The following is a 12,669-nucleotide window of genomic DNA, read 5'->3' as shown; positions in this document are numbered from 1 at the left end:
ATCATCATCATGAGCCGTCTTCACATAGAGCGCATCACCACACAATCATCTTCTTGGTTCTTTCGGTAAAGTCACGTAGAATGGAAATAATAAAATAATAAAAATAAAACATAATAAAATAATTCTCACGACGTTTCGGCCACAACGCAAGCAGACGTCCTCAGGTGGAGAGCAGGTCTGTCGAGTAGACAGAGTCTGAAATGAAATGCAGTCACGAAGGCTTTAAATCGAAATTTAACCACACAATCATCGTCATAATCAGCCACTATCAATCCACTGCTGGATGAAGGCCTACCCAAGTCGCTTCTGTCTCTCGCGAGCATGCGATGCAACAATACATCTAAGCAGCTGCACAGGAACTCATCTCATGGCTCCATCTCCTCGATGTACGTCCTCCTGGATGCGTTGCATTTCTTAGCTTCCACTCAGTAATTATTCTTGACCATTGTCCACCGTCCCATCTAGCCACGTGCTCTACCCAAGTCCACTTACTTCTCCAAATAGTTCAAGTGATGCCACTAACCTGCACACATTCTTGAATTCGCACATTCGTCTTCCTTTGCTTACTTTTCCATGTTTGTTCAAAATGCTTCATGAATGACTGCTTTTTAGAACAATATGTGATAGCAGGTAGTATGTGTTGATTGCAAACGTATTTGTTTATATACTTTATCATAGGTTTGCTTATATCCGGATTCTACTGTGTTGACTGCCACTGATATATCGTATGCATTATGGTTCCTTGGGTGAAATCGTGGCTCACATATATTATGTTGGTATATATTATATATCCACAGGATCTAGCCCAGAGGAAATTAATTATAAACCAAAATGTTGGTCGTGGAAGCCTGCGTATAAAATTGGGTGGTCACTTTTTATATGAAATCGAATGTAAGATTCAGCTGCTGCCGCCCACAACCGTGTGAATGGCACCTTCCCAATTCCCACTCCGTACCGGGTAAGGTGAGTTAATTTGGCCGGTTGTCAGCACATTCTCGCAGGAGGCGGTTTAAAAAAAATCTCTATTTATTTTCTTTGTTGTGAAACGTTCCCCACCGTTAGCCTCGCTCCGGATGAATTGGATGCATCATTGGAGAGGAGACGAAAAAGAAAAGAGGTCGAATCAATAATTAAAGGCAAGACATGACCAGGGAGATGATCGAGCAGGGATGTGGTGTTGGGTGTTTAAAATAGAATGCATTGAATCTGAGACCAAGCACTAAGCCCCTGCGCACTACAGAGAGAAAGATTACAATTCTAATGTATGCAATCCGATTATAAAATAATTTGCTGACTGGCAAGCCTTCGTAGACTTAGAGTTCGGAATCCACCGGATCCGACAATTAAGTATTAGATTTGCGTGTCAATTATACGCAACTGGAAATGCGCACGCGTTTGTTATGCCATTGGACTGTTAAGACAAGAACGAACGGGGCTTGGCCAGGAAACGTCGCTGGTGGTCGAGACTAGCATCAGAGTGGGAGTCAAAGGAGAGAAACATGGCCGAGAGAGAGGACGTCCATCGGGAAGATGGAGCGATTAAATCATCTCGATAATACAGCCTAGACGGGTTGCAGGACCGTGCGAGATGGCAACCGCTTTGGGAGGCTTTTATCCAGCAGTGAATCGAGCATGGCTGTTGCTACTGCTGCTGATGGTTGACCATGCATGATTGTTATTTACCAATTCCAGATTCTCGCATGAGCTGAGGAGTCGATGGGAGACGAAAGCAGAAGGCCTCTAATTCCCCCGCACTGGGCCGAGATGTAATCTGTATGCTGCAGGAATTGTTGCGAGATTCAAAAAAAGTCTCGCACCACTGTGAGCCACTCCGCCGTCAACAGCATTGTTTGTTTTTTCCATCTATTAATCAGCAGCGAGAGGATTAACCTAAGGGGCTCCACAACATACTCATTTTCTGCATAATCAAATACAGACCAGGAAGTTGTGGCTTTGCTTGTTTTCATCATCCCCATCTTCCTACCGTAGCTGTGAGTCATTCGCTAGCTCCATTAATGCATTTGGCAACCAGACGGCCACGGAATGCAGTCCAATAACAACTCCCTACGGGCAACATCACGGCCTGAAATATGAAATGCCAATTTTTTGCGCAAGGACAGAAAATTTACTTTTTCAATATCGCGTCCGTAGGACTCTGGCGAGCTCGAGAGGAGATTTGTGAAGTTCTCAACTCATTGTTTGTTGTAAGAATTAACCCAGATTAGAGGACGGTGTTTGGCGTAAGCAAACTTAACAACGAGCGCAGAGCCCCGAGTAGCTCAGGGGGCCCGGGGTTCAAGCAACAAACTATCGGGTTATCAAGTGTCAGTTCAAATTCTAACCCGAATTTGCATTATAAGCGAATGTTAAATTAAAACCAAATTAATCTCCCTTATCCCTATCTTGCTGGTTTGTACCTTACTTCCGTTATGTAATTTTTATTAATAAATTTTCTTGTTTACCCAGGAATGCCGAACCGATTATCAAGACTCTTTTTCAAGAGGATCTTGCCAAGTTTCGTAGGAGACGATGATGATTCTGTGTGTAATCCGAATTGAGTAAAATTGCATTCTCGGAATTGGGATGTTTTAGACAACACCAGTGACTTTGTGTGGGTTTTATTAGCTACGGGAGGAAACCGGAGAACCGGGAGGAAACCCACGCAGAACAGAGAGAATATGCACACTCCACACGGAGAGGCGTCAGAGTTGGGAATTAAATCCAGACACTTTTTGCTGTGAGGAACAAGTGTTACCACTGCGCCACCTGCCTCCCCACCCCGTCTCGCCACCCCGCCACCCCACCCCGCCTCCCCACCCCGCCTCCCCACCCCGCCTCGCCACCCCGCCTCGCCACCCCGCCACCCCACCCCGCCTCCCCACCCCGTCTCGCCACCCCGCCTCCCCACTCCGCCTCCCCACCCGCCACCCCACCCCGCTTCCCCACCCCGCCACCCCACCCCGCCACCCCACCCCGCTTCCCCACCCCGCCACCCCACCCCGCCTCCCCACCCCGTCTCGCCACCCCGCCTCCCCACTCCGCCTCCCCACCCCGCCACCCCACCACCCCACCCCGTCTCGCCACCCCGCCACCCCACCCCGCCTCCCCACCCCGCCTCGCCACCCCGCCTCCCCACCCCGCCTCCCCACCCCGCCTCGCCACCCCGCCTCCCCACCCCGCCTCCCCACCCCGCTTCGCCACCCCGCCTCCCCACCCCGCCTCCCCACCCCGCCTCGCCACCCCGCCTCCCCACCCCGCCTCCCCACCCCGCCTCGCCACCCCGCCTCCCCACCCCGCCTCCCCACCCCGTCTCGCCACCCGCCTCCCCACCCCGCCACCTCACCCCGCCACCCCACCCCGCCTCCCCACCCCGTCTCGCCACCCGCCTCCCCACCCCGCCACCTCACCCCGCCTCCCCACCCCGCCTCCCCACCCCGCCACCCCACCCCGCCTCCCCACTCCGTCTCCCCACCCCGCCTCCCCACCCCGCCACCCCACCCCGATCCCCCACCCCGCCTCCCCACCCCGTCTCGCCACCCCGCCTCCTCACCCCGCCTTCCCACCCCGCACCTCCACCCCGCCTCCCCACCCTGCCACGTCACCCCGCCTCGCCACAATTTTCTCAATTCCACACATTTCTATTGCTTGTATCTATCTCGTTTGTCATCTCACTGTAAAATATAAATCCCGTTAAGGGCCCCAAATGATTCAGCACCACCACTGACTGACTGAGATGTAATATACTGTAGCTTGTTTAATACTGTATATATGAAATGAGCACCAGACTGTTTAAACAGCTGTGTGATTACTCACACGAAGCCTTTAATTCAGCGTAAGTGCGGTTTACGGGATTCCAGCCGTCCTGTGTTTTTCTGTAAGCTTCCAAACATGGATTTTGTTTCCACAAATGAAGCATGGTTCAGGTGAGCGTCACCTTTCTATGCGAACGCAGTGAGAATTGACTATGAATGCAACTGTTGTTTTAGCTGTGAATGCTACATCAAGAGCAAGGGACATGGAGGGCATTTAATTTTGACGCTGGTTCGTGAAAACATAAAATTCAATTAGATTTTTTCCCTTCAGATTTTGCCACGATTGTGTAGCCGACGCCGAGCACTGCGACCCTTCCTGTTGAGAGAACGGCTCACAGAAGCGGATATCACAGAGCTCACTCTGAGATCCCTTCAAGTGACCTCTGGGTTACAGAGGAGAGAGCAACACTTTCCCCACTCGCTTCGCCTGGTCGCAGGACAGTCACGTCGATGTTTTAACTCTCAAGAGATGGAATTTGAATGCAAAATCAAGTTTAGTATTGTAATGGGATTGGTGTGCACTCATTGGTGACCGGGTTGGAGGCATGAACGCCGTCTCCACTTGAGAACCCGGTTTTAATCACAGGCTCATAATCACTCAGTTCATAGTTCAGTAAATGAACCACTGCACCACCCCTCTCCCAAACTAATTATTGTAATTAAGTATAATGTCAGGTAAAGGGATGTTTAATTTATTGAACTAAATAGCATGCAATCAATTGATCTATGACTTTCACGGAGAAAATGTTTTATTGTCATGTGGTCGTTTTTTTGTCCTATTTTCACAATGTATTACACATGGAAGATGAGGGATGACGCCAAGTGCGACCGTGGCCATGAGTCCCAGATAATGGAGCCTATCGCATTAACCTGCCCACTGAAATCTGTTGGGGAGGCCACTTTCATTCCTCCACTCAGCATCTCAGTAAGCCACTGAATGGATCGCCAAAGCAGACGTCTCATTGTAAGCTCTTCTCGTCATATGAAAGAAGAAGATTTCAATTGTGCTGTCGGCATTTTGCCTTCAGATAAATAATCCATTCCATTTGAAAGTATCGCAGACGAATGCATCCCCATTGGATCGGAGAACAAACCCGCACGAGATGCAGGAGGCCGTGGCGCCGTGATGTTAACTCTCTCGCCTGGGATGCAGGAGGCCGTGGGGTCGATCCCGACCTTCACGGCTGTATATTTGGAGTTTGCATGTTCTTTCCCCGTGGTCACATGGAATTTTTTTGTGTCCTCCGGTTTTCCCTCTGCATTTAGAAACATGCGTTTGGAGTATTTAGCTGTTAACATTTTTACTTGATAAGCTACTTCGTTGAGCTATCATTTGTGGCCAGGTCGCTTCTGAAAAATAACCTATATTGATCAGTGGACCTTACCTGGTAAAATAAACAATCGGAATAGTTTTTCGTTATTTCTGAGGGACTCATCTCGGATTCGAATCCAGGATCCTAGCGGTGCCAGGTGAGCGCTGTGACCTTTGAACCACCGGGCCACCTTTTATTATCGCACTGTAAAGGTTTCCGGCCTTCACTGCTAACGTTTGGGCAGAAGGGTGTCAAACTAACGCTCCCTTTTTGGAGTAACGTGACAAATCAAATGACATAATTTGTACATTCGGTATTCACGCCACGATTATAGCGCGGTGCTCTCACGCAGGAAGGCGCTGCTGTGAATCGTAGACAGTCTGCAGGAGTTTCACGGGATAGAGCGATGATTGCTGTGTGTGTGTGTGACGCGGCCGAGTGGTGGTGTGTTTTCAGCTTGCTGCAGAGTTTTGTGGTTCGGATCCAGCGGCGGCCCTGATTAATACTGCGGGTGCAATGATTTTAAAAGTGCACACTGTTTGCTTTGACAGTGGACGTTCAGGACTCTTTGCTACTAAGGAGACAAAGGTGGCCGGGCGTGGTGTTGGCCATCCACCCCCTAAACTATAAACTGTTTTACCAGGTAAGGCCCACTAAGCTCTATTTATCCCTTCTTCAGAAGCGACCTGGCCACAAGTGACTGCTCAACGAAGTGGCTATCATCTCAACATTTATTGCAGCCACATTCTCTAAACGCGTCAAGTTGATTATTGACGTGGAGGCAACCCCGGAGGACCTGGAGAACAACGCAGCCGACCCGAGGGTGAACACGCAGACTCCAAATAGACAGCAGCAGCAGGTGTCAGAGTCGGGATCGAACCCACGCCCTCCTGTGTATCAGGCGAGGTAGTCAACATCTCCGAGCCACCGCGGCCTTAGCAGAAGCTCGCTAGGAACACTTGGCCCGAGATACTATACGGGGGATCTTTGTCTTTGTAAGTGAGCGTGTGGAGTTTGTTCTCCCCAGATCCTTATGGGTTCAATTGTTCTTCGGTCCCCTCCCATATAGCTCGACAAAGACAAAGACCCCTCGCATCACCTCAACATACTGTTGGGGGAAGCGCTGTTAGCAAGGAGCACCTGTACAGCTAAAACTAGAGCCACACACCCACAATGTAACTGGTTTTGGCCAAAACATCCCAATGCTGAACAAACATTACCATTACCAGCAAAATTGCTCAATTGGGATTGCACACAGCAGCAATAACCGCCCCCTCCTGCAAAGACTTGGCAGGACCCTCCTGTGAGATGCAGTGAGGCTTTCCTCAGGAAGCAAGCGTAATCATGCTAATTGCTCCTGCATTGCTGTGACAGTTGTTTCTGTACGGACACCAGGACGAATTGCGATACAGTCAACACTCTCTTGCGCCAGTTGTGACTCGCGAATGGACACGAATTCCCTATTCGCGACCCGCCAGACTCCAGTGTCCGCGAGTTGTACGGAGTGCCAGTCCACCGACACCGCTGTCACATCTGAAGCTGTCTGCTGCGATGATGAGGCACGCCGCCCCAGCTGCCCGCTTTGCTCTCAGTCTCGCAGTAGTGCGGCTCTGAACTCGCTATTGTGTCTTTTTACTTGATACGTCCTGGCTTGTTAATTGTCCTTAATCATGGCTCTCAAGCGTCAAACGAGAGAGAGAAATGCGTCTGCTGAAATAAGGCAGAAGTAGTGAGTTTTAGTAAAAAGGTAAACGTGTTCGGCTAGATACCGGTGAGACTGCGTCTGCGGTGGGCCCACGTGTTGGTTATGCACGAGTCGACTGAGAGGTCCACGAAGAAGAACGCGGCTGGCGCTCCCCCAGAGCGCTGAAATGAGAACAACAAACACTCGCTTCTCCCGAGGAGTCATCCTCCTGGATTCCTCACCATCACCACCACCACCTCCATCATCGTCAAATTATCATCATTAAAGTTAATTAAATAAACACATCGTTTTTTTAAATGATTAATTATTTACTGTCGTATTTGTTATTAAACGTGTATTATTTTCCCCCTATGTTCGCTCGTACAAGGAAGTTAAACCCATTTTCCCCGTTGGAACAAGGTTTCTGCATTCAGGAATTCTGCATTAGCGAGCGTTTTCAAGAGCGTAACCATCGCGAATAGAGAGGGTCTACAGTACTTCCCACAGCCTGGCACATCTCACAGCCCAAGGCTACTGCACCCACGATCATCGGGCAGTCTCTGATCCAACTAATAAATATTTGTGTAGGTTGTTTGCGGTTGTGCTGAATGCCTAAGCAGTGCCGGTAACTGAATCTATGATTTCACAGAACAGTCATGAGTTGTTGACAAAGCCGCCCTCCTTCTTTGTGCCGGGGCATCTCAGAGCGCTCCCAGCGCAATGGGCGCCTTGCAACGTCGCATCGCATCTCGACACGTGAGCAAGGGCCGCACCCCCAGGCGCAGCCCTCCCTGTGCGGCACAATGTCACTCAGCACCTGGCCTGCAAGACAGCGTTATTCTGCCAGTAGGGGGTGGGGGCGATGATTAATACTGTAGGTGTAATCCGAATTGAGTAATTTGCGGTGTAACTTTTCGAAGTTTGGCAACTTTAGACCATGATGCGAGCACGCGACGGCTTTACTGGTTTAGAACGATATCAGGGGATCGTTAACGTCCACTGGGAAGCAGGCCGCGCATGTTCCACGGCTAATTCACCAGCATTAATAACCAGGGAAGCCTGCGAACTCAAATCCCAGACCTCTGCAACAAGCGGAGAACGAATATATGCGTGTATGTTGAACTTCTTTCGCACTGTATGTAGCCAACCGTGCTAATTGGCAGTGCGGGTAATTGGAGCTACCACCACCAGGCCGCATCACCGCTCCTTATGGGACGGCTCGCCATTCCCCAGGTCACCTCGGTGGAGAGGCTTCCTGGGTGCACGACAGAGGCATCCGCGAATTACTGCCGGCACTTTCGTACAATGCGCTCCGTTCATCAAGGTCACGGGCGTGAATCTCCCGAGGCAGTGTCTCCAACATCCTAAAGAGCAGGGGGGTTGCGAGGATGGATTGTACGAATCGAGTAATGGAGAATGCCTCAAAGAGAGTGTTATCGGAGCACCAGCACCTGGACAACAAGCTGAGCAGGCCAGTGTACAGACTGAGCCTTTGTCTCCTGCTTTGCGAAAAATGTTGAATACTTACAATCCACAGTCCCCGTCAAACCCACCAGGGCTGCAGAGAGATTTTGTTGTTTGAGGTCCTTCTGAGACTTTCTGAGCCCCGTGAATGGAAATCACGAGTCCAGTCATGGCTCATAGATGATGACTGCCCCCTTGGCAATACAGTCCTGTGAATACCATAGTCATGGGATGCTGCTGCTACTGTAGTATAATGGTCAGCACTCTGGACTTGCAATCCAGAGGTCGCCGGTTTGTTCTCCCGGCGCGAACAGTGTGGAAGAGTAGGCCAAATACTGTACCCTCTTGAAAGCTCCGTCTAGTTGAATCTTTCAGCAGTGGCATGAACAGACAATTGTAGGGCTGCACCTTTACCTGTACTAACGCAGTGGTGATCACACTCCAATAAAAACCGAGTCACTCGAGTTCGATTCCTGGCAATGGCTAACGTCCGTTGTGAGTGATATCTGAATCCTGGGCTCCTGACTCATCCACACGTGCCTCCGCTGTTGACGAACGTGGTGAGGTCTGGCCAAACACCCTCATAACAAAACGGATGTGGGGAGGGTGTTCGTCCAGCATCGTAAATTAGAGCTGTAAATTATTATCTTTGTAGTTCTTTAAAATATTTGAGAAAATATTTGTATTTTAAATGACAAAGACGGAAACATTCTAGTATATACCCAATAAATATTTAAAGAAACAGAAAATAAATACTAAGACCAAATAATCCTCGCGTCAATATTTGTAGCTTAGAAATTCATCAACAATTGGGCTGAACTTGTTGTTTCATTACTTAAAGAATCCTGCTTGGGAACCGGGTGTTGATTGTTCAATCGCGTATTCTAGGTAAAAGCGCAGCCCTGCAATTCCTTCCTCACACCACTGCTGGCAGAACAGCCTCTTACAGGCAGAGCTCTAGAGAGCGCCTCTACAGCCTATTTTTGTCTCTTCTTTCACGCTGACTCTGTGTTTTCGAAGCGTTATCTCTTACACACTGACATATTCACACACCACCTGTCACCTTTAGCACAGCGCAATCATCACGCAATCATCGTAAAAATCAGTCGCGATCAATCCACTGCAGGACGAAGGCCTGCCCAGGCAATCGCCGTCTGTCACGGACATGCGACGTAACGATTAATTGTGCACTCGCAAGACGAAACGTTTTTATCCGCTCCATCTCCGTGGCGGACGGCCTCTTTGGTACGTTTTGTCGCCGTGGGTACATTCCACTAATTGTCAGTGACGTGTCATCTCCTGTGCAGCCCCCCCCCCCCACTTCCACGCGGTAACACGCCGAGAGCACGTTGGCCATACCCGTCACGGTACACCGTGAACATTCACGCCGGGGTCTCTGCTTTAAAGATCCCACGGCAGATCGGCTGCCGTCCCGGGAGGCGCGTTATCACCAGCAAACGTAATACGCATTAGTCAAAAAGGTGTCCGTGTGCTGCTTTGTGATAATACCTTTAAATCCCTCCCAATTATAAATATATATTTAAAAAAATATGAAACACCCAGGACCACTTGGCTTGTTGGCAAGAAAAGCATGGGGCTGAGATGGTGTTGGGTGAAAGAAGACTAGAAACGAGGCGTTATTAGCATTGGAATATTCATCGGCTGTCAGCACAAAGTCATTTAAATGGGAACCCCTCGGCAGCTTTTTGCAAAAATGTTCAAAAAGGATTTTTTGGCGTGGTGCGTTGATCTCGGAGGGATTCTAAAAAATGTGGCGTTGATGAGCTAATTAAAAATCTGTTCGCTGCAGTAAATTTTTATCTCCGCCGCCGTTAAGAGTTAATTGCGTATTACATGCAAAGCAACATAATGGGTAAAATTTTGAGAAATGATTGCTCGGAAATTATTCCTCTTCGTGCATCTATGCTTAACTACTACTACTAAATTATTTCACATTTCTAATCCTTTTACGGAAAGCTATTATTTAATATGGTTATTGATTTTTAGTAGGTCATTAGAGTAAATGGTTTGGAAATATGTGGTTTATTAATTACATAGAAACAGGCCAGGGTCTGGGGGTTATGCTTTCTCTCCAACGCCCTGGTGTGAAGTGTAGCGTCTATGTTTGTGTGAGCCTGCTCATCCCTGCGAATGCGTTCTCATGTTACCGCTGACGGAGGAAGCTTTATAGCAAAAGGAAGCTATATAGAGGCCCTCCAGAAGGTATTTGGTCTACTCTTCCAGACTTCTCGGAAGAGGTGGGAACACCCAACGCTTTACCCCACCACACGCCACGGAGTCTGGAACGATGCCTTTCCGATGTGAAGAAGCTACGGAGCTATGCACTTGGAAATCTAAATTGACAAACTTATTTTAGTTGATTGTCCACCTCCGATTACCACGGTTGACTACGTACGGTGCGAAAGAAGTTCAACATGCATACACACTTACAACGCTGGGTGGACAGCGGCGGTGGGACAAGGGCGGAGTTTAAGAAACTGATTCCATCCTTTTAACTGCCCCCCCCCGCACCACCGCGAGAGGGAATCTAACCGGCGAAGTTTGATTGAAAGTCGAGTGAGCTAACCCTGACACCACGGCGGCATGATTGCGATACTAACACAACGATGATATTTCTCCTTGCGAGGGATGCTCAAATATCTTCTTGGTCTTGCCTTGCTATTTTAGTTTAGGTAAACAAAGTAAAAAGTGAATTAATATTCAAAGTGCGGGATATGGTATTTGTAATGCTGTGATGTGTGCGAAGCTCAGACTAACATTACTGGATTTAAAAATTCCTCCGCGAGATACAAACCTCAGGGGATGAATTTACCAGGTTGGTTTGTATTTTTTGCATTTCACAGTTAAAGTAATTGCATCAGAAGCATATACATTATTCAAATACATTTATATGTTATCACACTCAGTGCACATGCACCTTCTGTTAAGCACATATATATAGGTGTCGTGTGTGGTTGAGAGCAGTGGTTATAGTGCGCCGCACTATGAACCAGACTCCCTGAGTTTCATACCTGGCTGCGGCGATAATCAGTAGCGAGTGATATCTGAACCTTTACTGGGCACCCCTTTTCACCAACACAGCACTGACGAGTGAAGTATGGTCAAACAATTCCGATGCTTGACATGATGCAGGGAAGCCTCCAGCCAGTAGTGGATCGATGAAGGATTGCAAATTATAATTATACATTACGTGAAGGCTTTGTCTCAACATTTTGAAAATAAGAAAACAGCGCATGACCTGGATAATTTTGTAAACTTTTAAACAATCTGACAGTGCAGGGAGCTGTCACACTGGGGTGATGGACTTCTAATCCAAGGGCGCCGGTTTGATTCCACCTTCAGGCTGGCCAGTCTGGGACGAGAGTGTGCGTCCATCCAATCTGCCCCCCACCCACCACTGTGTCTGTCCACCCGGCACGACACCATGGGTCCACCGCCACGGCGAGTCGGTCGGCAGGTCGCGTGCGGCAAGTGTGGGTAGGCCCCCCTCTCCCAACACGTCTGGCCCACGTGGACGAGTGGACGAAATGGGGTCAAGTGTGGGTAGGCCCCCCTCTCCCAACACGTCTCCCAACACGTGTCCCAACACGTGTGGCCCACGTGGACGAGTGGACGAGATGGGGTCAGTGTGGGTAGGCCCCCCTCTCCCAACACGTCTGGCCCACGTGGACGAGTGGACGAGATGCCGTCTGGAGTTTGCTCCGGTGGGGGGCCCTTCCGCCAGCAGCAGCGTGAGTGTGCAATTGCACGGCTACACCTTTACCTTTGGAGAGTTCGCCTAGCATCAGTACCATGTTTACATTATGCATTCACTCTAAGTGTGCGGTATAGGCCCGTCGTGCGTTATTTCCTCGTTAGTTACGAACTTGCTGTCCGAGATTTTGGCGAATCGCATCTGGAAGTCTCCACGACTGCGACGAGAGGGAGAGAGAGAGAAAGTGATGAGAGATAATGTGATGTCACGAGACAAAGTCGTGAGATAAAGTGATTATATATGAAGTGATGAGACAATTTCTGAGATAAAGTGATGAGAGATAAAGTTAGGAGAAATAAAGTGATGAGAGATAATGTGATGCGAGAGAAAGCACGTTTATATATTTATTTTACGTAATTAATTCAAAAGATACGTTTTCGTCGGCAAATATTATCCGCGACATTTCCTATTCACGAGCATCTCGAGAATGTATCTCTCGTGGATCACGAGAGAATGCCGTCATTCCATTTACCCTGTGGTTCGTTTGGCCTCGTGCGGTGCTACAGCACCACAGCAATCCTGCAGGGTCGCAATCTGGGTTCCAGCAAGTGTAGCAAACTCATCGTCTCAGTCTGGCTACCGAAACTAAGACATCGGATTAAAGGAGCCGTCCCGCTGAAT

The sequence above is a fragment of the Lampetra fluviatilis genome, chromosome 53 (assembly GCF_964198595.1).
Source record: "Lampetra fluviatilis chromosome 53, kcLamFluv1.1, whole genome shotgun sequence".
In the NCBI taxonomy this organism is placed as follows: domain Eukaryota; kingdom Metazoa; phylum Chordata; class Hyperoartia; order Petromyzontiformes; family Petromyzontidae; genus Lampetra; species Lampetra fluviatilis.
This window is presented reverse-complemented; position numbering follows the sequence as displayed.